Source organism: Panthera pardus, unplaced genomic scaffold (genome assembly GCF_024362965.1).
Source record: "Panthera pardus isolate Hobbes unplaced genomic scaffold, ASM2436296v1 HiC_scaffold_20, whole genome shotgun sequence".
Lineage (NCBI taxonomy): Eukaryota > Metazoa > Chordata > Mammalia > Carnivora > Felidae > Panthera > Panthera pardus.
This window is the reverse complement of record NW_026526766.1, coordinates 3903990-3930864: the sequence shown is the minus strand read 5'-3', so window position 1 is coordinate 3930864 and position 26875 is coordinate 3903990. Positions and strand designations below refer to the sequence as shown.

Genomic DNA, 26875 nt, shown 5'->3' with positions numbered 1-26875 from the left:
AGAAACGCTAGAGGAATCTTAGCAGGATGGCAATTCCCGGCAGGGGGCTGGCAAGGCTGAGCAGATACAGTCTCCAGGTCAGCAGGGCCGGTGTGCAGGGTCAGGGTGCGGGCGCCAGCTCTCCTTGGGCCCTGTCGCAGGTCTCCTGGCAGACGGCCATCGCGCACCGCCGGGAGACATAACTTTCCACCTGTCTCGGGTTGCGACACGTATCTGCTGCGCACTCACGCCTCTGTGTCGTGAGCACGACTTTGGATTTCACACTCAAGGCTGTGCTGTCTCCCGGAACACCCAACATGGAGAGACACCCTGTCCCGACACCTGGAGCCGGAAGGAGTCGGTAGACGGTTTACTTAGGTGCGGCCAGGAGACTCACAGGGATGTGTCTGCAAAATTAACCGAAGCCGACTGCGCCCCAGACCTACAGGAGGGACAGCTCTGCGCAAAAAGCATCGGCATGCCACAGAGGATTGACCCGATTGAGCCGCAAAGAGCCTGGGTGTGCACCATTCGTGCCGTGAGAGGGACAGTGACCCAGATGGCAGGATAGCAAGGGGAGGCTCATAAGCACTCGCTCGCGGGGCGTCGGCTGACCTGCCCTCATCACGAATGGTAGTGGTGCCCAAGTTCACAGACCTGGCATCGGGCTCCGGAGGTCAATGCCCTCCCAAAGGACACACAGGTAGTCACGGTAGAGCCAGGCTGGAGGCCAGCCCTTCCTGAGCTGCAGCCCTTGGAGGCCCTCTGAAAGACAGAGACCAAACTGAGGGTTGACGGAGGGAGGTGGGTGGGGGATGGGCTGGATGGGGGATGGGGACTAAGGAGGGCACTTGTGATGAGCACTGATGTTGTATACAAGTGATGAATCCCTGAAATCTACTCCTGAGACCAATATTGCACTCCCTGTTAACGAACTACGATATAAATTTAAAAAAAAAAAAAGAAAGAAAAATTGAAAAACACCAAAAAGAGATACAAATGGAAAAGTCAAGGCCCCACTGGGACTTGCCGAATCACAGCTGTGGGGGCTGGGGCCCAGCGAGTCTGTGATTCCACAAGCTCAGGTCTCAGAACTCCAGCCCAGCAACACCATCCACGTAGCTGCAAAAGACAAAAATCGAAGTCCGGGCAGTACCCTCTCTTCTCTGTGTTGCCGGAAGCAACACATCAGTCAGTCTACGCATTTCACCGGCCACCCTTCCAAACGCGCCCACCCTTCCAACAAAACCTGAGCGCTCCACTTCTCTGCTGTTGGTCCACCGCCATCCACCCTCTCATCTCAGGACCGACCGGCTGGCCCCCCCATCGCTCCCACTGGGCTCTCTCAGTGCAGAACCCTCAGATGCTCCCAGACCATCCAATCCCCCTCAAGGTAAACCGCATGCCTTTCTTTCGCAGCGCTGACCACAGTCCTGACTTCATATCCGAGCAGGAGTACTGGATGAATGCCTGCCTCCCTGAGCGCAGAGATGATATCTATACGTCTCTTTTACTTGTTTTTTAAATTAAAAAAAAATTGTTTTAAGTTCGTTTCTTTGAGAGAGACAGACAGCACGAGCGGGGAGGGGCAGACAGAGGCAGAGAGAGAGAGAGAATCCCAAAGCAGGCTCCGTGCTGCCAGCGCAGAGCCCGATTCAGGGCCCAAACCCACGAAACCCGGCGATCATGACCCGAGCCAAAACCAAGAGCTGGATGCTTAATTTGCCTTAGCCACCCAGGCGCCCCTTCTTTTACTTTTGAAATAAACTTTAAATTTTAGGATGTATTGAGATTTACAGAAAAATCGCAAAGATAGTACAGAGTGTCCATATACCCCACCTTTCTCCTGTTAACATCTCATATGCCTCCGGTACACCTCTCACTAGTGAACCAACAGAGACACATTATTGTTAACTAAAGCTCATACTTCATTCCTTTCTTTGGATTTCCTTTGTTTTTACCTAATGCCTTCTTTTTTTATGTGCCAGGACCCCACCCAAGACACCACTCTGTATTTAGTTCTGATGCCTGCTCAGCCACCTGTGGACTGTGACATGTTCTCAGACCTTCCTTGTTTTAAATGACCTTGACAGTTTCAAGGGATACTGCTCAGGTAGTTTGTAGAACGTTCCTCACCTGAGTTGTCTGATGTTTGTCCCATGGTTAGATAGCAGTTGGGTGTTTTGGGGGAGAGAGACCCCACAGGGGAAAGTGCCATCTGACCCATCAGATGGAGGGTACATGCTCTCAACATCACCTGTCACCGTTAATGTTAATCTTTACCATCTGGAAGAGTGGTGCCTGTTGGGTTTCTCCACTGTAAAATTGTTCCCCCACCCCATCGCTTCCATCCCACTCCTTTTGGAAGGAAGAAACTCTGTGCAGCCCACACTTCGGGCGAGGGGAGGTATGTTCCACCTCCTTGAGGGCAGAGTATCTTCATAAGTTGTTTGGACTTCTTCTGCAGGGTAGACTTGCCTATTCCCCCCCTCCCCACCATTGTATTTATTCATTTAGTTGTGTATCCAAAACTACTTTATTCTGTTGCTCACACTGTTCTGGCATGGCCACTGGGTACCCTTCCAGCTGGCGCCTTTGTCCTTTTCAAATGGCTCTATCATTGTGGTTTTTGTTTCGTTGGGGGACATTTCCTTATTTCTGGTGCTAAAGATACCACAGGTGTCTCTAGTATGTTACCTACTCCACTCCTAGCCTATCATTTCTCTCTTCCTTGGGATTGAGAGTGGTATTCGAAACCAAGATCTGGGCACAAAGTGTGCTCACTGCTACTAGGATGTCACTGTCTCTAGACCCTCTCAGATGACAGAGAAAGTATACATATAAGTATACCTAACCTGTGTAGGTACACACATCTGAAGTATTTCTCTCTATATATCCATCTGTATCTATGTTAACCTAAACATCAGGTCCTACTGTTATCTCCATCCCTCTGCTTCTACTTTCTGAAAGAGAAAATTGTTGAAAACTGATATAATTTCCTCCTTAAATGTATGATATATTTCATCAATGAAACCATATGAGCATGGTGCTTTTTGTTTTTCAGGTAGGGAGGAGGCTATTTATTATTGACTTAACTTGAAAAGAGTGTGCAACTTTCAGGAATTAGCCTATTTCATATACACCACCACATTTGTGAGGACAGAATCTTCCACAGTATTTGGTTATTGTCTCTTTGATGTGCAGAGAATTAGCAGTGATGATGTCTCTTTTATTTCTGATACCGGTAATTTGTGTCTTCTCTATTGTTTTCCTGTTTTCAATTTCAAGGATTTCTGCTCTTGTTTTAATTATTTCCTTTCTCCTTCTTGCTTTAGGCTTTATTTTCTCTTTTATTTTGCAGTTTTCCAAGGTAGAAGCACAGGTTATTGATTTTACATCTTCCTTTTATCTAACAGATGCATTTACCTCTATAAATTTCCTTCTAAGCACTATTTTGGCTGCATCCCACAAATTTTGATAAGGGGTATTTTTATTTTTATTCTGTGGGAAACACTTTTACTTTTCCCTTTACACTTCTGCTTTGACCCAGTAAGTATTTAGAAGTCTGTTGTTTAATTTAAAAATATTTGGGGATTTTACAGAGGTCTGTTACTGATTTCTAGGTTAATTCCATTGTATCCTGAGAACACAATTTATATTATTTTATATTCACATAAATTACACATTATTTTTGATTCATACACATTACATAAGAACTTATGTTACCATACGTTTTCCAAGAACACTCTCTATCTTGATGAATGTTCCATATGAGTTTGAGAAGAATGAGTATTTTTCTGTTGTTGGATTGAATATTTTATGAATGTTGAGTAGATCAACAGGGTGGAAGGTGGTGCTCAGGTCACGTGTACCGTTATTGATTCTCTACCTACTTAGTCTATCAATTACTGACAGAAGGTGATGGAGATCTCCAACTACAACAAGGGATTTGCCTATTTTCTTTTCGGTGCTATCAGTGTTTGCCTTGTGTATTTTGATGTCCTTTGTTAAGTGCATACATGTTTAAAATTGTTCTATCTCTTTGGATAAGTGATCCCTTTATTGTTATGTAACACCCCTCTTTATCCCTGATGGTCCCATTTTCTGAAGCCTGTTTTATTGAAAATTAATATAGCTATTCCATCTTTATTTCGAGTGGTGCTAGCATGGACTATCTTTCTCCCTTCCTTTAGTATTAATGCACATATGTCTCTACATTTAAGATAAGTTTTTTTTGTTTGTTTTTTGTTTTTGCAACGGGTGCGTCACATTTTTTGATCCACTCTTATAAACTCTGTACTTTAACTGGGGTACTTAGACCATCTGCATTAAAAGCGATTACTGATTTAATTGGATTGATATCTAACATGTTTGTAGCTTTTTTATTCATAGAATTTGCTCTTTACTCTCCTCTTTTTCTGCTTTCTCCAGTTTTAATCAAGCATCTTACATGATTCCATTGTAGATGCTCTCAGCATATCTTTTAAAAATTTTTAGTGTTGCCCGGGAGTTTATAATATACATTTAAAACCTAAATTTTAAATCGAACTTTCAAATGACACTATGCCACTTCACATTCAGTAGAATTACCTCCTAACAGCATTCCTGTTCTTCCCTCTGAACATCTGTGACAATACCACCATTCGTTTCACTCACACGTGAGAATCATTCCGTACACAGTTACTTGTACTACTTTAAATAAATACCTGCCTTTTAGATCAATGAAGAATAAGAAAATATTATATTTTACCTTCATTTTTTCCTTTGCTGATGCTCTTCCATTCTTCGGGCAGATCCAACTTTCAGATCTATACCTTTTGCCTTCTGTCTGAAAAATTTCTTTTACATTTTTTTTTGTAAGGCCAATCAGCTAGTGGCAAATTTTCTTAGCTTTTGTTTGTCCAAGAAAGTCCTTATTTCTCTTTTGCATTTGAAGGATACTTGAGCTGGATATAAAATTCTAGGTTGGCACTTGTGTTTTTTTTCTCTTTTAACATTTAAAATATTTCTAAAGGGCAGTTCTGGTTTGCACGGTTTATGATAGAAAGTCTCCCATAAATAACTCTCACCCCCTGTTCCTCTGTGCTTAGGGTCTCCACCCCTCTCTGGCTTTTTTTCAAGATTTTCTCTCTGTCTCTAGTTTCTTTCTTTCTGTGAGTTTTCTGGATCTGTGTTGTGGTGACTGTATGTTCCCTTCCCTTTTAGTATGCCTAGTAATTTTTTTGCTGAAACCTGGAGTGTTTTGATTTTTTTTTTGACAACCTGTTTTTTTGGTTGTTGAAAACCTAGACGTGTTGAATCAGGTAATATGAACTGAGGTGAATGGACTCGTAGTGTGAGGATTTACATTACCATCCTAGGATTTCTGTAGCTGCAGGTGCCAGACTTCACATTCTTCTGTGCCCTGTTTGTGTGTCCCCCATTGCCTTTGGGTTTCCCCTGAGCCCTCCTGCTCAGAAGAGTGCATGTCCTGTAGTTCTTTCCTCTGCCCGCCATCCACAGTTGTACCACACCCCACTGGAGGCAAGGCACGAAGGAAGGGGAGCACTCCTGGGGTACCTGGGGGGCTCAGTCAGTTGAGCATCTGACTTCAGCTCAGGTCGCGGTCTCTTGATTCATGGCTTTGAGCCCAGCGTCAGGCTCTGTGCTGACAGCTCAGAGCCTGGAGCCTGCTTTGGATTCCATGTCTCCCCCTCTCTGCCCTTCCCCACTTATTCTCTCTCTCTCTCTCTCTCTCTCTCAAAAATAAATAAACATTTAATTTTTTTTTTAAAAAAAGAAGGGGAGCATTCCGTAACAGCACACTAACCCTCAGGCTCTCACTGAGCCAGGGCCATAAGGTTGTGATCTGCACAAGTGTTTTCTCCAGTGGTGTGGCTTCTTTTTTCCCAAGCCCCACACTTTCTATCCTGCCTGCTGTTCCAGTAATTTACTTGAAGCCTAATCCCCATTAACCATGGGTGTGTGATTTTTTTTTTGTCCTTCAGGTGACATAAGATGTCAGGAGGGCACTGGAGTAGGAGGAATCCCTCTTTTTCAATGGGGACACAGTGGTGACAAGATCTTCTCCCTGGACAAGAGCCTGTTGTAGAGAAGGTTCTGGGTGCATTTAATTTTTTTTATTTACTTAGATAAATTTTTCACTATATTGTAAAATAGTTCATTTGTTTCAAAATCATGTCATCTACAAAAATAGTCAAATCCAACTTGGTTTTAAAAAATTATTACCCTAGGGGTACCTGGGTGGCTCAGTCAGTTAAGCATCCAACTTGAGCTCAGGTCATGAACTCATGATTGGTGAGTTCAAGCCCTGCGTTGGGCTCTGTGCTGATAGCTCAGAGCCTGGAGCCTGCTTCAGATTCTGTGTCTCCCTCTCTCTGCTCCTCCCCGACTCGTGCTGTCTGTCTCTCTCTCTGAAGTAAATATTAAGAAAAATTAAAAAAATTATTTCCCTATTTATATGAGAAAGAAACAAAATACAGCAATTCTCATGGTGTGTGGTAATGTCCTAAAAAATGACCCTGAACACTGAATTAGTGAATAGAAACCACTGCTTCTAGGGGAAGTACAGACTAGGTTCCTGGGGGTCTGTGGTCACACATTTCCATCAACTAATCAATGCACTGTCTTGTTCTTTTATAAGATGCTATATGTAAGTCTTAGATTCATCCTTTATCCATTTTTTCTTTTCTTTCCTTTTCTTTTCTTTCCTTTCCCTTTCCCTTTCCTTTCCTTTTCTTGTTTTTTTAAGTAGGCTTCCCACTGAGAGAGGAACCCACCACGAGGCCTGAACTCATGACCATGAGATCAAGACCTGAGCTGAGATCAGGGGTCCAATGTTTAACCGACTGAGCCACCCAGGCACCCCTCATCCTTTATCCATGTTGAGGGACTTCCAGAATATTCACAAGGGCATCCATGGTCACAAATGAGACAGAAAAGTACAGGTTATTGTAAAAATCAGTATGGCAGTAGATAGATACTAATATGTGCAAAATTTATACCTCAATTAGTCTTAGCTCCTGATAACTCCATCTTGCTGTATTTGTTGGCTCTAAAAAATTTCCTGGCATCTTCAAAACCATAGGTTTTACATACATGTATCAAAAAGAAGTCCATGGCCTGCGACAAGTCTGTCTGGTCTGCTAGAACAGATGTTCATATTTGCTGTAGACGAGCCACCAGGTAACACGGCAAGATCAGCATCATGTGCATAAATCAGTGCAGCAGAGTAAACGAGAGAATGAACGGCCTTTGCCCCAAAGGGCACCCGAGCTTGATTTGTCAGTCCTGCTGCTCCTTCACCAGCCCTCTGGTCTTGGGCAAATTACTGTCCACAAAAAGGACATAGCTTTCACCTTATTTGGAATGTTCTTTTAGGAGAAATAAGGGCAAAAAAAAATAGGTAAAATGGCAAAAAATGGCAACATTTGTTAATTATGAATGTGTTGGCACTTGTCTGTATTTGTAAATTTCCTTCCCAAAAGAGGGCTGTCAGGAAGAATAAATGAGGTCATGTCAGATCAAGACCTGGGGCTCCTGTTCTTCCTCCCCTCCCCTCCCCTCCCCTCTCCTTTCCTTTCTTTTCCTTTCCTTTCCCCTTTCCTTTCCTTTCTCCTTTTCTTTCTTTCTTTCTTTCTTTCTTTCTTTCTTTCTTTCTTTCTTATGTTTATTTACTTTTAGGGAGAGAGAGACAGAGTGTGAGCAGGGGAGGGGTAGAAAGAGAGAGGGAGACACAGAATCTGAAGCAGGCTTCAGGCCCTGAGCTGTCAGCACAGAGCCCAACGCGGGGCTCTAACCCACGAACCATGAGATCATGTCCTGGGCCAAAGTTGGACCCTTCACCAACTGAGCCACACAGGCACCCCTCCCGTTCTTTCCTCCAGTCTGACCAGAAACAACCTGACTGCAGGGAAGGCTCTTGGCTACTGCTACAGTCCCAGCACCTAGTACTGTTCCTGGCTGGTGGCAAGTGGCCAATAAATCAATGTGCTGACCGGATCAAAGAGTCAGCCAAGCAAACAGCCTTGTTTGGCCATGTAGATCGGAGAGGCTGGCAGGAGCAAATAGCGCCACACGAATTTTTTTGGTCATTAAGAATAGCTCATCTGTGTATTCTTACCTGTTCCTGAAGAAACTTAACGAAAATGCCAAACACTCTAAGTTGCTCCGTAAGATAAGTATCAAAACATCAGGTAGTTTGCGCGTTGGCAGAGTGAAGAGGTCATGACCCCCTCCTCTCTGAAATAACCCCAAACAAGAACAGGAAGAGAAAGGCCACGGAATTAGCAGACAACCTCTAACCCCAAACGACAACTTGGGGGGAGCAGAGCCCAATGCAGTGAAGGCTCATCCCCAGAGCATGAAGACCCTCAGGGCAGGTGGTCAAGGAAGGGACCCACCACAGACCTCAGACGAAGCCTGGAGAGCTGGGGCCCCCACAGCAGTGGGGGAGTCCACCATTTCTTAGGGTGGAGAGATTCTGAATGGCCAATTCTGAATTAAGCCAATTCCTCCTCTCTCTCTCTCTCTCTCTCTCTCAAACCAATACATAAACTTTAAAACAATAAAGGCGACCAGCAATAGGAGAGACAGGGGGCAGGCATATAAAGAACATTCCCTAGAACGGCCCAAGGGGCTGACGACATCATGGCCACACGTATGGCTGTGGAATCAAAGGACTTCATGGAATAATCCCGCAGTTAAAGCAGTAGCTTGAACCGGAGACACGAAAGCTAGTGGAGGAGACAGGGAGGCAAGGACAGCCGCCAGAAATAAGCCGGAAGAGGCACGGGAAGCGGGAAAGAGAGCAGGCCCTCAGCTGTGAAGACAGTGATGGACAGAGTGGAGTCGCTCGAAGACGGTGAAAAGGCAAATCAACAAAACGTGAGGGAATGTAGCACGAGAACGGAAGAAGGACAACAGAGACCCCAAAGACGCAAGATCAGCCTTCCTGACCAGAGATGCTGGCCGAAGGGGTGGGACGCATGTTCAGAGCTTTAACGAAAGTAAATTTCCAGAAACGAGAGGACCTTCTGCCTGGACTCTCTCACCCGGGAGCCTATCAGTGAGGAGGGGTGAATGATCTCAGCCGTCTCCCCGGCCGCCTTCCAGGCCCAAGGATGGGAGCCCGCCCCGAGGGACACGCGGGCCAGTCGGGCTGGGGGCTGGCGCGCTGTGGGCAGGGAGCTTAGGAGGCCTCCCCCGAGAATGAGAAGGCCCGAGCAGGGCTGTCTACACCACCTTCTCGACACCTGCTTTGCGATCTCTCCGGGCGTTTCTGAGCGGTGCAGACGCCCTGCTCCCCCCACCCCCTGACACCAGCCCTGCCCTGCCTAGGTGTCCTCATGCACTGAGGCTATGCGGTCTGCCTTCCTGAGCAAGCTGGATTAGCACTACAAAGAAAGTTCTAGACCAGAACCGAGATTCTCCACCCTGACTACAGCTTAGAATAGCCTGGGTGATTCTTTTTTTTTTTTTTTTTTTAATAGTGCCTGGTGATGGAGTTCTAGCCCCAGATGACTCAGAAGCTCCAAGGCTGGGGCCCAGACGTCCGGACTGTTTGAGAGCTCTTCCTGGTGCCCTGTGTGGCCAGGCAGGGATGGGGGGGCATCGCTGCTTTGGATGAAAGGTTCTGGAGCCCCACACTGACGCAGACAGAGCCGGCCATGGGAGAGAGCAGTAACACGGCTGGGGAGGTAGAGGAAACAATCCACTTTGCTCCGAAATCTAACGAGGTGATGTGCAGGCAGCGTCCGGGAAAAGGCGTGCAGCGAGGAGCATCTCACCCACATTGGTCCCGTGAACACAGCGATTCAGGTGAGGCACCTTGCCCTTGGCCGTCCCTGGGGGGGGGGGGGGGGGCGCATGCGTGTGGCCAGGCCTGCGAGCTAAATTTAGGAAACATGTGTTGCTAGGCTTCCTGACCACAGGCTGAATCATGAAAGGAAGTTCTAGAATTCCCAAACCCTTCCGAAATACTGCTCGCAGGCTGCCTTATCTCTGGCCAAGTTCAGCAGCACGGGAACCCCAGAAACAGACAAACTGCACAGACGGAGGGGGAGGCGGGGTGGGCGCCCCGCTGGGGCCGTCCCACCTGGCAGCACGGTCACCTGAGCAGTCCCCGGGTCCGCAGCCGCCGCCCCAGGATGCCCGCCTCTCAGCTGGCCTCACCGAGCCCACTGTGCACACCCCGGGAAATAAAGACCTCGGCTTCCGGCACTGCAAAGACTACAACGTGCGGAACATCCACACGGCCTTTTCTGCCTCCTGCCTTAGGAGGAACACATCTCTTTGTAAATGGACACAACCTCGCATTCCAAATATTTTGAGAAAATGATGTTGGATTTTTTTTTTTTTAACCGCAGGGAAATGAACAAGTACAAAGGTTTTCTCCGTTACCTGAAAATCCTCTTGAACAAGAAACTAGTTTATTTTTCCAGAAACCATATCGAACCAAGAGTGCTTAACCCAAGGACACGTCAGTCAGTAACCTTCTCCAGGGTTTTGTGTGTGTGTGTGTGTGTGTGTGTGTGTGCATGCACTTGTGCGGGTGGCGTGTGCACGTGTGTATGCCCGTGTGGTGCGTGCATATGTGCGTATGCTTACGTGCACATGCCCGATGCGTGTGCTATATGCACATGTGTGATGAGTGTTTTGGTGAACGCTTTTGTGTTGAGTAGGTGATGTCACTATTGCAGAGGAAAGGGCCAGGCCAGATCCTGTGGACAAGACTCAGGGGTCTCATCCGAAGGATGTGGGTGTCTTGGGGTCACTGTCACTTCGCAGGATCAGAGCCATTTAAGGAAACGGGAGGCACCGTGCTCACAGGTGGAAAAGCGGCAAGGGTTCCAATCCACTCCCCACGGCAGCGGCCCTGGCAGCGGGGGTAGAAGCTTGTGTTCCCCTGACTCCAGGAAGGAACAGCTCGGAGTTCTAGACCTCGCTTCCATGAGGGAAAGGCTGTTCGACTCTGCCCCCCACTCGGAGTGACAAGCCACGTGTGGCTACTGACCTTAAAGTCTGGCTGAGGACCGATTTTCACATTTTATTTCCCTCTCGGTACTTGAAGCACACGTGGCCACACGTGGCTGGTGGCGGTGTAGGGAACGCACGTCTCTAGCTCTGAGGCAGGGAAGCTGCAGGAAGGCCTTCTGTCCTCCCCTGGGTCACGTGTCAGTGGTGGAGCAGGACGCAAGTGACAGGACTGTCGGGAATCATCTTAACAATTCACCTCCAGGAAGTGGGCTCCCAGTTCCTTCTTCCTCAGGACACATTTTACTCCCAGCACGTACACCAAACATCAAAAATGGACTGTACCCAAATCCCATGTGACGTGTCGAAATGTAAGGGACAGTCAGAGCCCGCCCGGCATACACGAAGGGAGGGTCCACGCTGGAAACACCACGCACGCAACTATGTCCACGATGTGGCTCCAGGCAGACACTTGAAAAGAGCATGACAGGGGCCAAAATGGTACCATGAGTGTTTTAGCGCCTCGGGGTAGGCGTGATGCCGTGACCCCGTGCGGAGGGGGTGTCCTTGTCCGACGACGGCACCGGAGAACAAGCACATCCCCTGGGTGTTTCTTGGTAAAACCCAGCAGGCTTCCCGAGCGCGACACCAGGGGATCGTTGGATTGCTTCGGAGTCAAGTGCCACCGTTGGGTAAGAGCCCCTCTTGTTTCTGCGACCCTCCCACCGTCTTCCAAAATCATTTTGCCCCTGAAAGAACCCCTTTCCCACAAGCCAGGCGAACAGAGGGCTCCATGATTTCCCTGGCCCGAGCCACCACTCTTTTGCAGGCAGCCTCCTCTCTGCAAGCCAGGCTGCTGGTGCTGGCTCGGTGCATCTCTGAGCCCCGCGAGCCCCGGGAGACGGCAACTTCAGCCTCGTTTTGGAGATGAGCTCACGGGAGCCTAAGAAGTTTCCATGAACGAAGGAATCCAGACCCACGTGCCTGGTACGCTTCTGCCAACCACGCCGCTCCCAGAGAGGGGCTCTAGGAGCGCTTCTGGGAACTGGGCATTTACAGGTCGATGCTGTGGTCCTAAAAGTTGGATTAGAAAGTATAAACGTGGGCGCACGGGAGGAGTCCTGGGGGCCCGCCAGGTGAGTATAGCACGGTGCCCCACATGTGAGCATGGATGGACGGAATCAGCACCCGGAAGGGCACAGACGCAGACTGTCCCCAGATGGCCCACAGCCAGAGCAGCCCCCACGTCACCATCTGGCTGCAGCCAGCGAGGCCTCACAGCCAAGCCACAGACGCCCAGAAACCATGGCCCCAGCTCTCATGAGAAAAAACCACCCCCACTAAGTACAGGGTTCTAGAACCATGCTAACCAGTCATCTTGAAAACGGAAACCGTGCAGGGGCCCTGGGGGGGGGCTCAGTCGGTTGAGCATCTGACTTTGGCTCAGGTCACCATCTCAAGGTTCGTGAGTTCGAGCCCCGCGTCGGGCTCTGTGCGGACAGCTCGGAGCCTGGAGCCTGCTTTGGATTCTCTGTGTGTGTGTCTCTCTTTCTGACCCTCCCCGGCTCACTCTGTTTTAATGGAAGCCGTGCAAGGCCCTCGCGTGGAGAGTGCCAGCTTTTCTATCAGTCTGGGGCGTCCGTTCCTTCTCTGAGAATCACTTCGTGTGTGTTTACCTCCTACAGGTCAGACAGTCGTGCAGGGAGCACACGGGCTTTCTGGCTCACACCCCTTGTCCCCCAACTCCAGACGCGTGGACCTCGTGGCGCAAGTTCGGAATGGAGGGGGTGTCCGCGGTGTGACAGCGGGTGAGCCCTCCGGCCCTCTGCCTCCCTCCCTTTCTCACACGCGTGTACACGCAGGGGCACACCATTCTAACGCGCCCAGAATCTCTGCCATCAAAGGCACACAGGGCTGCCGTTATACGCGGTGCACCAATAAACTCGAATTTGATGGCAGGTGCACTAGGCTTTGACGACGTGCCTGTGGGCCATGAAGTGCTACGAACTGGTTCTCAACCTCGGCTGCTGCACTTGCCTGGGGAAGGGGCGGGAGCTTTCATGAACGTCCAGAGGCACGGTCACCTGCCAGACGGCGTCCCAAACAATCCATGCGGGCACCTGCGGGTGAGCCGAGCCTGGGTCACGGCCGGCGGCACAGGGCAGGGGTCCGGCCAACCTCTGCAGGTCCCCCTCTTCGTTTGGACACGGGCGTCCAGACAGTCCTGCAGAAGGTTCTGCTCTGAGTGAGCTCTCCTCCAGGCTCGTCCTATCGCTGCTCTCTCTCCCAAGCACACCTGCTCATTTTATTATGATCGCTGTAGATGCCAAAACCTCCTGTCTGCCGAGGGAAAAGGTGCATTTCACTGTTTCCAAACCGATGTTACTGCCCTCCCCAGGTCAGCTGCTGCTCACAGTTTGGGGCCTTCGCTTCCAGAACACTCAGCATATTTTCACGTGCGCGCGTGCGCGCACACACACACACACACACACACACACACTTGTAGAGGCAGACTTGTGTGTGTATGTAGTAACTAACGTGGCCTACATCCGTCCATGCATGAACGTGTTGTGAAAAATATAGAGTGATATACTACATGCTGCTTTTCCACCGAAGGTACCTTGGACATCTTTCTATTTTGGTTTACGAAGATTCCACATTTAAAAAAGAATTTTTTTAATGTTTATTTTTGAGAGAGAGACACGCAGTGCAAGCAGGGGAGGGGCAGATAGAGAGGGAGACACAGAATCCGAAACAGACTCCAGGGTCTGAGCAGGGCTCGCACAAGATGCCACATTTTTCAAAAGACCGCCACAAGGGATGACGATGCAGGGACAGACCAGCATTTATTCAACCAGCTCCCCTTCCTGATACGTATTTCTTTTTTTCCTTTCCTGTTGTTTTTTTTTTTTTTTTTTTTTTGCTATTACAAAATGAACCGTTGCAACAAATTACTGTATGCGTATACATTGCTTCACTTCTGTCGATTTATATGTGTAGTAAGTTCCCAAAAGTGACACTATTGAGCTAAAGCACATGCACACTTTAAATTTCAGAAGACGACGCCCGACCGCCCTGCCAGTGCTCACCTGTGCCAGCGTCCTGTCCTCCCCACACCTGTCACAGAGCTAACCCTTCAGTCAACACTCACTGCAGACACGCAGGGCATGTCCATGCACTTTTCCTTCGCTTTTTTTAACTGCTTGTTTGTTTCCTTGACTGAGGTTTCTACCGGACTGTGTTCATTTTCCTCGTGGACTGGAAGGAACTCACTGCGTATCAAGGCTATCAGGCCCACACCTCAGGCATTGCATGTAAATATATGTCACGGGTTTTGTTTTTTTTTTGCCACTTATTTATATATTTTTTCATACCTATAAGGACTTGCTTAAAATTTTAGGAAATCATACTCATTCACCTTTTTCTTGATTTTGTATTTTCTATCCTATTTAGAAAGCCCTTCTTCACACCATAATTATTTAAAAATGCACCTGAGTTTTTCTTTTAGTCCTTCTACTATCTTCCTGCCATATATATATAAATATATATATAAAAAATATATAAATATATATAAAATATATATATATATACACATTATTTTTTTGAGAGAGAGAGAGAAAGTGAGCAGAGGAAGGACAGAGAGAGACAGAATCCAAAGCAGGCTCTAGGCTCCAAGTTGTCAGCACAGAGCCCAACACGGGGCTCGAACCCACGCACTGCGAGCATCATGACCTGAGCGGAAGTCAGATGCTTACCCGACTGAGTCACTGAAGCGCCCCTCCTGCTGTTCTATTTTTATTCTTTGCTCAGCCTGGAACTTATTTTGGTATAAAAAGTAAAGCTTTCCCAAGAACACTAATACCGCATGTCCCCTTCCTGGATGGGAGATGTGCCTCGTGCCTCCCAGGACCATCCCACGTGTAATTCGGGCTGGTTTCTCCACTATCCCCTGCACCCTGTGCCCTTACATCCTGTGGCTCCTGTCTCTCCTTTCCACCCCTGTTTTGCATTGTGTCCCTAAGTTTCTTTTTTTCCTTTTTCTTTTTTCTTTTCTTTTCTTTTCTTTTCTTCCTTTCTTTCTTTTTTTCTTTCTTTCTTTCTGCGAATCTCAAGGTGGAAGAAAAATGGTAACTTAGGCATTTCAACTTGCTTAGCTTTGTTTGGTGCATGTGGACACAATGTTCTGGAACCATCTGTCTGCAACACGCACCTCAGGTGGCTCCCACGCCTCTCCGAGGCCAGGCCCGGAGAGTCCCCTCGTGCTCTTGACCCCAGCGTACAAGGCCACCGTGATGAGGGGCAGACTATCACTTGACCCCCTGTGATGACTGACCCGACATGTCCACCAGATTCCTATGTTGAGGTTCTGAACCCCCAGCACCCAGAATGAGACTTTATTTGGAAACAGTCTGTACAGGGGTGATTACGTTTGCATGAAGCCATTATGGAGGGCCCTATCCAATGTGACTGGTTTCCTCATAAAAAGGGAAATTAAGACACAGACACACACCCAGAGGGAAGAAGGAGTGAGGACACAGGGAGAGGACACCATCCACAAGCCAAAGACACAGGCCCGGACAAACCCGTCCTGCAGGCACTCTGGTCTCAGACCTCTGGCCTCCAGAACTGTTAAAACCACCACCTTTCGCCTCCTCTGTTTGGGCAACCGTAGCAAAGGAATGCCACTCCTCTCTCGATGGATGCCGACCCGATTTCCAGAGTCTTCTTAGAAGAGATAAGCCAGGACTACCTGGCCGCCCTGTCTTTGCAGAGACTGGCGGCTCCTTCGCGGGCACCCTGCCTGACGTTCTGCCTCTTTTCTAGGGTGCACACTCTCACGGCAGACGACTGTGTCACAAATGTGGCCACCATCGGACAACACGGAGCCGGAAAACGTCCTTTCTCGCCTGCTCTGTTCCATCTGTCAGGACACCTCGCACTTTCCCTCCCCACGCTCGTGGCGATTCCTCCCCTTGTGGGGCAGCCTGAGGCATAGACCGCGGCTTGGCGGGCCCCTTCGGACAAGCTTCCACGTGGCTCCAGTTCACGCTGACGGTGAACTTAGAAGTGAGTTTACCGTGTGTCGAAAAGAGACAAAACGTAAAATCATCAGATGTTTGCATATTAACCCCTCATTGATTCAGGACTTTTTGGTCCAACTCCTACTGAGTGAGCTTAATTTCCCGACGCAAAGCTATAAAGATAGAAACAGCACGGCCCCCTGCGCTCATGCTCTCCCTCTGCCTTCTTGGGTCTCCTCGTGTCCAGGACAGGACCCCACGTCCCCTCACTATGCACGGCAGCAGATCCCTTGTCGGAGCAGCAGGTGATAGTTGCAGTTCTGGACTCCCAACACAGCCGTTTGAGGCTTTGCAATGCAGGAACACCCCTGAGCAGCTGGACAAGTCACGTCAGCTCTCTGGGCCTGACTGCTTCTCAGCAGGTGAATCCGATGGTCCCCCCGGGTCCCTTCCATTTTAACACCCCGTGCATCCTTAAACGTGCGTCTGCGAAAGTTACGCTTCCGGGCTGGCCACGTTCCAATAATCAGCATGGACGCCACGGCTCAGCCCTCTGCTGGGACACACTCCCTGCCTGAGCTCCAGGCTGCCTGGCCCCGCTCCCAGGGCCACAGGCCACACCGAAGGAGCCCCAGGACTGTCATCCAGCCCTGCCCTGGCGTGCTCCTCTCCTTCCTCCTCCTCGCTGTCACGTCCTCACATAGCTATGACCATCAGCTGATTGGGGTGGCTAACAACAAAAAAAGGAAGTGGTGAGTTCCTCTTTGAGCGTACTCAGCAGCTACAGAGGCAGAGAAAGGAAAGAAACACCATTAAAACTGTCACGCAGACTCTGAGTCCACGACCGTGATAGGAGTAAAGGCGGCCCGCTGCTGGCAGATGGCAAGCCCCTGCCATGGCCAAGAGACAGAGCAAGATGGGCCGAGCCCGAAGGCGGAAACCACAGTCCACGTGCAGGCAGGGAGCAGGGGCAGGCTGGGAGCTGGGAGAAGGCCCAAGGGCATGGTGTCCGGGGAATGCCAGAGCCTTGGGTGGGGGGGGGGAGCAGAGCAACGAGGCGGCCCAACCCCCTCCAGCCCCTCTTCCCTGCTGAGCAGTCTCTGCAGGAAAGCCACGCATTCAGAGAGGCAGGGCACGACCACATCCGAGAAGGACAGAGCGCCCCTGCACCCCACACGCTGGTTCCTGCCTCCCCCTGCCCCGTGCATACCTCACCCCTCCTATCTCACGGGGACAGGCTAGGAAAGAGCCACAGAACAAACGCAGACTCAGAAGACGAACTCCTAGGCCACCTTGGAGGAAAAAAAAAAAAAAAGACCAGCCACATCCTAGGATCACCAAGCACAGCAGGAAAGCTCACCCTGCATACAGGAGAGGCCCAAAATGAGCCAACAGATGAGCCCATGCCAAAGGAAGACAGAGGCCACACAGCAAGAAGAGAATGTCCACACTGGAACCCGTAAGAAACACCACAAACACTGAAGGTATCATTAAAAAAATAAAGGATTGACTATATTCCTTGGAAACTAACCACCTGCTTGCTGCAATATAAGAGCTTCGATAGATGGATCTGATAACAGGATGGACAGGGCGAAGATCTTTCTCGAGCCACTTGATGGTTCTGTGAAACACAATTCAAAGGGCAAAAGAGGGGGGGAAACAAGAATGAAGAAGTGCAGTCACTGCAGCTTTGTTTATAATGTCAAAAATTAGGCGGCCAGCTAGCTCGGTTGGTTAGAGGCGATGTGCTAATAATCAAATATCAAAAATTAGCGGGGGGGGGGGGAACCCTGAATGTCTATCAGTAAATGATCATATTTTCCAATCTGTGGAATAAAACACAATGATCACGGATAGGAAGACCTCTTCGCTCTTCGGCATGTTGTCGATTAAAACAAGAAAGTTGCAGAATGATACTGGTGCTAAGAACCACACGCGCACACACACACACACACACACACACACACGCTCAGAGGACCGAAGGCTGGAGGCAAACACACTAGGCTGCCCTCCCCACAGAGGGTGCTGGTCACACAGGGGTTACTGGTCCCGGTCTTTTCTGAATTTCTCCCTGATGGACACATACCCGTGCACGTTCTGCATTTACCACCTTAGAAAACGCTAGAAGGTTCTCCCAACTTGGAGGTCAGAGAAACTTAAAAAATGCCAGAAGGTTCTCCCAACCAGGAGGTCAGAGAAACTAACTTGAGAAATAGTATTTGGGGGCGCACCTGGGTGACTCAGTCAGTTAAGCGTCTGACTCTTGATTTCGGCTCAGGTCATGATCCCGGGGTGGCGGGATCGAGCCCCACACCGGGTTCCATGCCGAGCGTGGAGCCTGCTTAGGATTCTCTCTCTCTCCCTCTGCTGCTCTGCTCTCTTGCTCTCTCTCAAATAAAAAAATAAATTACTAACGAAATCGTGCTTATTCACCCGCGACCCATTTGGGAGTGCTATTATTAGTCTTGCCCCAGACTGTAGGAACACATTCCTAGAGCCGGCCTCGTGGGAGTGGCCGTGGTGGTCATCTGAGTCCCAACCACGGGCCAGGTATGGAGGCTACCCACGTGGCTCCGTGGTACATCTCAGTGAACCCCCCTGTGGTCGTTCTATTCACAGAGATCGAAACAAAAGCTTAAAAACAATGAGACTTGAACCGAGAGGAACTTTGGACCCCTACCTACCCTCAACCGCTGCTGATAAAAATACTCAGTGGCCGTGACTCTGAGGCATCATAGCAATCAAGTGATCCAAACATTCTCAACACTTGAGGTTAAGATAACCACAGCATTCTGCCTCCACCCAAGCAAAGCCTGAGATCTTGTAAAGGGGCGGCAGGAGGCCGCCAATCATTTCACAAAGGGGACCCAGGAGCCCCGATCCCCAGGAGGCTCAAGGAACCAACGCATCCCACGGCCACGGACGTGTGAGAGGGCCGGCAGGTGCCCTCCCCGCACACGCCCCCTGTACCACGGCTCCACACCCATAACAGCGACCTGCCTGCTCGCCCATATCCCATCCGACACCGCACGACTTGGGCAAAGAAAGCTTCCCTGGGAACACCATTTAAGGTCACATGGCACCTGTTTCGGGACCAAGGGATCCAGACCAGGCATCTGAAAAAAGTGCCGTGGGCTCCCCATTCCCAGGAAAATACATATATGCTCATCAACTGGATAATAAAACATCAGTGTCAGAGCCAATACAGAGGTGGTGTGGAGACTGACCTAAAATGTAGACGACAACTATCACATTGGAGTTACGACATATATTATCTCATCGTATATACATATTTATTATATATTATATATGTATACGTGTAATATATAACATATACCATATACACGTATGAAATACATGATAGAAATAAAATTTCCAAGGAAATGTTTTCCACAATTATGACGAGGGATTTATAATGGGTAAACTGTATGTGACACTGATGAGAGGTGTGTTAAGACCCCAAACGGTAGAGCAAAGGTCTGACAGACACTTTGTAGAAAATGTATTTAGTCAACCACCTTCCCACCGCAGGCTTCTGATACGCGTGTGGCGGGGCTGAAGAAAAACCATCAGACTGTGGCGAGAACGAGAAAGGCTCCAGGAAAAAAGAAAAGTGGAACTGATCGATTGCTTGGTATATTTGACACAGTGAGAAAGCGAGGGGGGCGCGGTGAGTTTTGTGTCGGAGAGTTGGGGAGACCATTGTAACAGGCACAGAGCCAACCGGGAGAACACAAAAGCAATCGTTCGCCCAGGAAAAACAACCAAGGGCAATAAATTGGAACTATATCGCACACCTTGCTTTAGCAGTAAGTATCATCACAATAAATACCAAATAGGCTTCTTCACCCCAAATGACTGCACGACTGTCATGGGTGGTGGTCTGGGAAGGCCCAGGGCTCCCTTCTCACAGCAGGAAGTTGGCAGACACAGTCTAGAACTGATACATCAAAACCAAAGAACAAATGAGCCTATTGTCAGGAAACGCGGTGGAAAGTTCTAGAAGAAATAGCCAAAAAGATGAAAAGGATTGCTTTGGGGAACAGTACTAGAGGGTGGGAACGTACTGCTATAAACGAGAATTTAATAAAAACCAAACTCAACTCTAGTCACACCTAAACTGTGACAAGTCGGCAGAAACAGCGTTAAGAAATTATCAGACGGACCAGAGCAGAATGAAGATTTCCCAGTTCTGACACACAGCTGTAGTGGGACAGTGAAGGTCACACGTTGGACATTCAGATGCCCTTTGCAGCCCACGCACAGCATAGACAAACAAGCCAATATCTAAATGGTGGCTCTTCCCAAAACTAGGCTCTGGGCCCTCGGCCATCCCTCCCCACTCTGCCCACTGACTGTCCTGACCACGCCTGGGCCTGGGCCTCACTTACCCTGACACCAGCCTTGGGGTGCTGTTGCTGGCTCAGCCTGAGTCCAGATGAAGCCTCTCTCATCCAGCGGGCCAAGCAGGGAGCTCCGGGCCCTTCTGTCCCAGGCCCCCGCCAGGGCTCCAGCACAGCACGGAGGGGTGGTGCCTTCTCCGGCTTCAGGAGCCAGGACCCCAGTGTCAGAGCAGGTACCCCAGGCCAGTGGATGCTACTCACCAGATACCATCTGTCACAGAAGCTGTTGCCCACCCTCCTTAGGAACTGGGGCGTCACTGCTCTCCCCTCACTACTTACCTCTTCCTCCCACCAGCAGCCCTTGGTAGCCTCCAGAAACCATTTCTGGTGGTTTCCAGAAATGGAAGAATCAAGATAGAGTCATTTTTGATTTGTTAAACCCACTGTAATACGACCCCAAATAGTCTTTTTCCTACTGGTATCTTTGGCTTTGGCTAATTGTGACTGTGATTCCAATCCAACCACCTTTCAAGATTCATCGGGCAAAACTTACATAATTAAAGGTCAAAGGCAGCGCCAATGGACGCAAGCTAACACTTTGTCAGGCAAAACTGCAAGCTCATAGAACGTGTCCCTGCTATTAGGTCATCGAAATGAATGAATGAAGTTTTCCTTGAATATCCGCTCTCTAGTTTTGTATTAATCTTCCCACAATGCCTCGGTCAAAAGCAAGACAAAACAAAAATCTATTTGCCAAGTGACAAAGATCAACTTGAGACAATGTCAAGTCCAAGGAGAAAAAAAAAAAGTTCAGCATGTGACCATTTAAAAAAAAAAAATTCTCGGGGCGCCTGGGTGGCTCAGTCGGTTAAGCGTCCGACTTCAGCTCAGGTCATGATCTCTCAGTCTGTGGGTTCAAGCCCCGAGTCGGGTTCTGTGCTGACAGCTTGGAGCCTGGAGCCCGCTTCGGATTCTGTGTCTCCCTCTCTCCCTGCCCCTCCCCCGTTCATGCTCTGTCTCTCTCTCTCTTAAAAATAAACATTAAAAAAAAATAGAAATGGAATAAAATGTCGAAACTTGCGATTGGGGGAGGGAGGTGAGGGGAAAGGAGGTGAGGATCCGGGGCCGTTGGAAAAAAAAAAATCTATACAGTGACAGTTGAGAAAGCAAAAATTAGCTTGGATTGTAAAAGTGCCCTGCCATCCTTCAGGCGCAGATAAGGGACGGAGAGCGAGCCAGCTGTGAAGAGAACAGGAAACACACTTCAGCGACACAGGGTGGCCGCACTGTGTGTTCTCGCTCTCACATCATCGGCTGTCAGAATACTTGCTGTTGGAGAACGGTTTATCAGCAAGGCTGAAACGTCCTCTTCTCCCTTGGATCTACACCGTGAGAGCTATCGCTGAAACTTCAGCTCAGTCTTGCTGTTTCAGGCTTCCCGAAAAGGGCAAACGGCCCATTGAATTGCAGGAGATGTGAGTTACTGGACAGTAGAAATGCAATTTATTTTCAAAAGTAAACGGTAGCACCAAGGAGTCTCGTAGGGTCCCTGAGTCCTAACGCGAAAACGCTCTGAAAAACACGGTCTTGAGGTAAGTTTTAGGGAACCTCGCTTAGTGACAACATCTGCCCTAGACGGACACACGGCTATTTATAGTCTGTTTATTCCACTGGGGCAGACGAGTCAGTGTGTTGGTGCAGACAGCCGAACGGGTAAGATTACAAGGTGCTGTCCAGCGGAGTCGCCAACATGGCGGCAGCGTGCACACAGACCTTTCTAGATTCGGAGAAACCTTTTGCTCAGTGCTGACCGTGAGATTCCAAAGTTGAATTCTAAATTGCGGAAAATCCAGGATTCCAAAACATACCTTAGCACAAGGGTTTTGGAGAATAATTACGGACACGCTGTGTGCTGCATGAGTGACACCCTACAAAGAAGTCTTTGGTGTAAAAACAGAGAAATCAGAGGTGCCTGGGTGGCTCAGTTGCTTAAGTGTCTGACTCTTGACTTCGGCTCAGGTCATGATCTCGCAGTTTGTGAGTTTGAGCCCCACATCGGACTTCACACTGAGTAGGGGGCCTGCTTGAGATTCTCATTCTCTGTCTCTGGCTCTGTCTCTGCCCCTCCCCTGCTTGTGCTCTCTCAAAATAAATAAATACATATTAAAACTAAAAAAACCACCACCAACAACAGAGAAATCAGGGGCACCTGCGTGGCTAGTCGGCTAAGCATCTGACTTCGCCTCGGGTCATGATCTCATGGTCCTGGGTTCCAGCCCTGTGTTCGGCTCTGGGCCGACAGCTTGGAGCCTGGAGCCCTGTTTCGGATTCTGTGTCTCCCTCCCTGTCTGCCCCTCCCTGCTCATGCTCTGTCTCTATCTCTCAAAAATAAATAACATTAAAAAAATATAAAATAGGGGCGCCTGGGTGGCTCAGTCGGTTGAGCGTCCGACTTCAGCTCAGGTCACGATCTCGCGGTCCGTGAGTTCAAGCCCCGCACCGGGCTCTGGGCTGACGGCTCAGAGCCTGGAGCCTGCTTCCGATTCTGTGTCTCCCTCTCTCTCTGCCCCTCCCCCATTCATGCTCTGTCTCTCTCTGTCTCAAAAATTAATAAACGTTAAAAGAAATTAAAAAAATATATAAAATAAAAAAACAGAGAAATCAGACCTGCACTTAGATTTTTCAATATGAGCCTGGAGAAGGCTAACGTGAGTTGTCTCTGAGACAAAGATCTAGCAATAAAATTATCTTTCCATCATTCCGTTTCAGGAAAGGTAAACACCTAAAATATACACCTCATTGTTTATCCTAGCTTCCAACATTAAAAACTTTCTACTTATTAAGACTGCTTATAAAATCCTCCATATGGAGGTATACCACATACAGAGAATACAAACCAATTTCTATTTTGCTGCAACATTTCTCTAAATACACCCAAGGTATGATGTAGATGGAACATGACTTGATAAAGTAATTTTAACAGCCAAGATTTCTCATTTAAAACACCTAATGACTCTATAAGTTAAAAAAAAATTTTTTTTGAACGTTTATTTATTTTTGAGAGACAGAGTGAGACAGAGCACGAACAGAGGAGGGGCAGAGAGAGAGAGGGAGGCACAGAATCCAAAGCAGGCTCCAGGTTCCGAGCTGTCAGCCCAGAGCCCGAGGCAGGGCTGTAACCCATGAACCGTGAGATCATGACCTGAGCCGAAGTCCCATCCTTAACCAACGGTGCCACCCGGGCACCCCATAACCCTACAAGTTTTAAAACGTTTTAGCTCTAGGACAAATGTATTCATGCACTGTCTGGACTTTTTTGGGGGGCAGGGGTGGGAGTGGGGGTGGTGGGCACACCAATGAATTTAATTGCATTTCACTGACACGCTGCCTGTGTAGGTGGCAGCAACGGATCTGTTCTTACTAAAACGAAGACTTCAGAGGCTAGAACCATCTCCATTTCTTCCGGGAATTCCAAGTCCTCACAAGAGGAACTCCGTTTTCCCTAGAAGATTCAGGAATGGACATTTCCCACTCCTTCCTACTCAGGGGCAGGCTTTCAGGGTGCAAGGAAACGACCAGCTAACTTCTGCTGAAGTTTTGCGGGGGATCAGTGGAACCTTTGGTGATTCAGGCAAACTCAGAAACACAACTTGCACCAGCCTGCAACGGAAAAAGATTCCCACTGCCCCTTCTCCGATGACGGTCTCTCTGGTTCTCCAACATTCGAAAACACCCAGAACCGAATCCCCTTTGCAGTCACGGAGGGCTTAAGGTTTTGGAGCCACGTTGCCAAGACCCTGTTTAACGCAAACCTACGCTGTCCTACAGAGAACCTCCTTTCCTTCTCCGAGTCACTGACTGGCTAAGGAAGCTACTTCACCATGAAAATGTGTCGAAAGGCGCGATCCTGCCGAATTTCAGCGGCGGCTCAGAAAGTTTCACGTTTTTACGCAACTGCCCATTCTTTCCGTAGGAAAAGCCGCGTATGCGTTAAGCCCCCCCCTCCCCCCCCCCGCCCCGCGGGCATGTGAGCATCCGCACTGGGATACATACACACGGTGGAATTTTCCAGTGACTGCGGAGACGGCCCAACGAAAGCGTGCGCGTCCCGCCCCGGGTCCCCCGCGCCCGCAGCTTCCGCACCCCGGTCGCCCGGCCCCGACGCACCCGGTTGAGCGGGGGGAGGTAGGGATCCAGCACCCGCCCGTTTTAACTCCGAACATTCGGACTGCCCTCGATTTTCAAAGGCCGAGGGCCCCCCGCGCGCACTTGCCCCGCCGGGTGCCGGGGCGCAGACCCCGGCCCGGGGGGTGGGGGTGGGCAAGGAGGGCATCCCCCCGGCGCGCTGGTGCCCGCGGGCGCCGCGTCCACGCTGCCGGGCCCAGAGCGCGCCGCACACCTACCTGTGCCAGGTGAGCCGAGGGCGGGGCGCGGGGCGCGGGGCGCGGGGCCGGGGCGGCTCGGGGCGCAGCGCGGGGCCGCCCGCTCCTCCTCGCTCCTCCGGCCGCTGGAGTCGCCTCAGCCGCCCAGCGCGAGGCGCTTCCTCATTTTCGGCAACTTCCTTAACGCGCCCGGGCAGGCCCCGCACTTCCTCCTGGCCGCCGCGCCCCAGCGCCCCGGGCCCGCCCAGCAGCCCGTGCGCCCCAGTGCCTTCGCGCCCGGGGCCCGCCCCGAGAGTCCGCCCCGACCGACCCCTCCCCGTCGCCTGTGCGCCCCAGTGCCCCCGTGCCCGGGTCTCGCCCCGAGCGCCCCCGGCGCCCCCCGGCCCTTCCCCGGCCGCCTGCGCGCCCCGGTGCCCCTATGGCTGGGTCCCTCCCCGAGCGCCCCCCGCGCCCCCGCCGCCCGTGAGCCCTGGGGCCCCCAGGCCCGGTCCCGCCCCAGCGCCCCCAGGCCCAGGTCGCGCCCCAAGTGCCCCCGGCGCCCCTGCGCCTGCCTTCCAGGCGCTGAGGGCCTGCGCTAGGGGCCTTCCTAATCAGACCAGGGGCGCTACCAACAGCGGGCCACCTGGCCGGCCTGGCCTGCCACCTGGCTGTTTGAAGCAGCGGTCGCACTCAGGGGCGCGCCCAGTTCGCCTTGTCGTTGCGTGGGAAAAAGAGTCGTGTTTACTGTGCCAGGCATTCCTGGTCACCAAGCCAGGGCGCCCCTGCTGATCTGAGAACACAAGGCCTCCGCCGTCCGGCCAGGTGGCCTTGTGCTGTCTGTAGATGAGCAGCAGACTTCACCGCGCCCCTCTGGACGGGCCCAGCGCGTCCAACGCGGCCGCTTTCTGAAGGCTCTCATTGTTGGAAGGTTCTTGACCGTGAGTTGAACTTGCTTCTTTCTACCCACGACCGACTCTCGGGCCTCGACCTAAAGAAATTAAGTCTAACATCTGCTGTAGTTTAAATACATGTTTTAAAAACACCTGCCTAAACTCCCTCCGCCATCCCCCGTCCCCACTTTTTCTATTGCACAGCCCCTTTGAAAACCTTGCTGTGAAACAGTTCCCAGGTCCTCATCTTCTTGGTAAGAGCAGTCGGCAGTACGTGTTTTAAAAGGCTGTGCCCCGAGCCAAAAAAAAAATAAATAAAATCAAAATAAAGTATACAGTGCGTTAGATTATAATCGCCATGGAAAAACACAAGGTGAGAGGAGCACGGACGCTCACGGGAACCTAGTCTCTCCCACTTGGCCGTTCTCTTCCGTACATCTTTGTCATTAAATGTGTAACTCAAGTGAAGGATTTTTACTGTATTTGCTATATTTGTTACGCATTAGTTTTGCTTCCAGCAGCAGATGAAGTAGTCGGCGCTCTCCAAACACAGGCTGCACGGCTTGCAGACAGGAGGTTTCTGGAGCGTGCAGGCTGTTGTTGGACGTGGGCAATGAGGACCAGCTTTGAATCTGTAGGTGAGAGCAAACACCGAGCTTCCTAAGATTCTGTGTCCTCAGGGGCCGTTAGTGGAGATGGGGTTCTAGGTCTGTCCCCACACGCCTCCCTTTGGCATTGCTGTGGTCGTCTGCAACTTTGAGTCGTTTTAAAGTTAATTAGCGTGCTTATAGGGATGTTGGGAAAAAATGTTAAAATCGTCCCACAAATCTCCAGGGAAAAAAACCTATCTGAAAGACAATTTGAAAATAAAATCTTTAGGGGCTTGCTCATTTGGTTAAGGCTCAGACTTCGGATCAGGGCCTGATCTCACAGTTGGTAAGTTCGAGCCCCACGTCAGGCTCTGTGCTGACAGCTCGGAGCCTGGAGCCTGCTTCGGATTCTGTGTCTCCCTCTCTCTCTGTCCCTCCCCTGCTAGCGTTCTCTCTCTCTCTCTCTCTCTCTCTCTCTCTCTCTCTCAAAAATAAACACTAAAAAATACACACACACATATATATGTATAAAATCTTTAAAAATCTTTAAAAATGACTAAATAAATAAAAGTCAACACATTTCTGCCAGAACTTTCTTCTCTCTTCCCCAGTGTCTTCTCCCTTTGCTCACTCGGCTGTTAACCCTTCACGGTAGTAAATCTTAGCTGTGACTATATTCCGGGTCCAGGAGGCCCTCCCAGTGAAACTTTTCACCAT

The 26875-nt window shown here is 49.9% G+C and overlaps 1 protein-coding gene across 2 annotated transcripts in view; it reads right to left on the bottom strand.

Moving 5' to 3' along the window:
- Positions 1-24903, bottom strand: part of SYK (spleen associated tyrosine kinase) — an 84219-nt gene extending 59316 nt beyond the window's left edge. Inside the window, exon 1 of one of the 2 annotated variants that reach the window (XM_019463753.2) lies at positions 24721-24903. The gene's annotated coding sequence lies outside the window, so the exon portion shown is untranslated. The remainder of the gene's footprint in view (positions 1-24720) is intronic. The other variant, XM_019463752.2, reaches the window with a different exon arrangement.
- Positions 24904-26875: the final 1972 nt, after the last annotated feature.